We start from the raw sequence: 1421 nt of genomic DNA, 5'->3' as shown, positions 1-1421 counted from the left end.
TCTTTTTTTTTTTTTTTAGATTTTATTTATTTATTTGACAGACAGAGATCACAAGTAGGCAGAGAGGCAGGCAGAGTGAGAGAGGAGGAAGCAGGCTCCCCGGTGAGCAGAGAGCCCGATTTGCTTCCCATTTTCAACCAGTGAATAGTTGCTGTTGGTAAAGACAGTTAATCATCTGTCAAGAATGCTTAAGCTATGCTATATAATATGACATGCCTGTTCACAGCGGTATAGAAAACTAGGAAATAACTTATGTGAACTTCTTGATATCATGATGCAATACAAGCAAAAAAACACCACCCATGCCTCTGAGAACACTGGACCATACACCCTGAAAAGCTTTGGCTCCTTTATTCCAAGAAGTTTTCCTTCAGCAGTCAAGCATATCTGTGTACATGATGTCAGTTCCTCTGTTGCCTGACTACATCATCATAGGACAACAAGGATGTCAAATGAATAGGAATTCGACCCAGCAACCACTGTGATGGGTTGTGCCTCCATCCGGCTGATGAAGATCTGAGCATTAACATCTGGAAGCGTTCTCTTTGCAGTATCATAGATACTTAAGTAGGCATCTAGGTAGATGATAATACCCCACACACATTAAATCCATGGTATAGGCCACTTGATCCCATCAGGATTGTGGATTGTAACCAGTCACCAAGGCCTCTGATTTCCCTTTCCGCTCCGGCTTTGCCCACATCAGCTGCTAGATGGGCTCTGGCAAAATCAAGAGGATTCACAAAACAAAAGGATGTGGCTCCAATGGCACCACCTGATGCCAGATTCCCTGCAAAAGTAGTGCCAAAAATGGGTTCTCTTGTCCACAGCACCCAAGAAGATCTACTTGCATTTATCTGTGGAGGCACAATGGTGAGCCTGGCTGGGGAAGTGTCTGATGACATTGGCCAGCTTGCCACTCCGGAAGGACAGGAATCCTCGCTCCTTGGGGATAGGAACCACACAGTCTATTATGCCCCTGGGATTTGCTTGCTGGAATGCTACACCTGCAGCAGCAGCAGCTTGACTTCCTCTCTGGGCACTACTGCAGCCACTCTACCTGCCAGGAAGTCCTTGGCAAAGGATGCAGTGGCATCTGCCATGTTGAAAGGAAAGAGCAGGTGGGCAATTGGGGGATGGTGGTAGGAACCACTGGGACTGTGGGGCTCTGGGCTTCAGTGTAAATAATTTTATTTATTTAGTTATGTTAAAAGATTTATTTATTTAGTTAGTTAGTTAGTTAGTTATTTTGAGAGAGAGGGGATAGAGAGAGAGAGCACACCAACCTGAGCAAATATGGGAGGGGCAGAGGAAGAGGCAGAAGAACAGAAGCTGACTCCTGCCCAGTGAGAGCCCCATGTAGAGCTGGATCTCATCACCCTGAGATCATGACCTGAGTCAAAATCAAGAGTGAAAGGTGT

At 45.6% G+C, this 1421-nt stretch overlaps 1 pseudogene; it reads right to left on the bottom strand.

Moving 5' to 3' along the window:
- Positions 1 to 250: 250 nt before the first annotated feature.
- LOC116873410 lies at positions 251 to 1103 on the bottom strand (annotated as a pseudogene).
- Positions 1104 to 1421: the final 318 nt, after the last annotated feature.

This window comes from Lontra canadensis, unplaced genomic scaffold, assembly GCF_010015895.1.
Source record: "Lontra canadensis isolate GAN:19392208 unplaced genomic scaffold, GSC_riverotter_1.0 scaffold1, whole genome shotgun sequence".
NCBI classification, from domain to species: Eukaryota; Metazoa; Chordata; class Mammalia; order Carnivora; family Mustelidae; genus Lontra; species Lontra canadensis.
The sequence above is the reverse complement of the archived record's forward strand: the minus strand, read 5'-3'. Positions and strand labels throughout refer to the sequence as shown.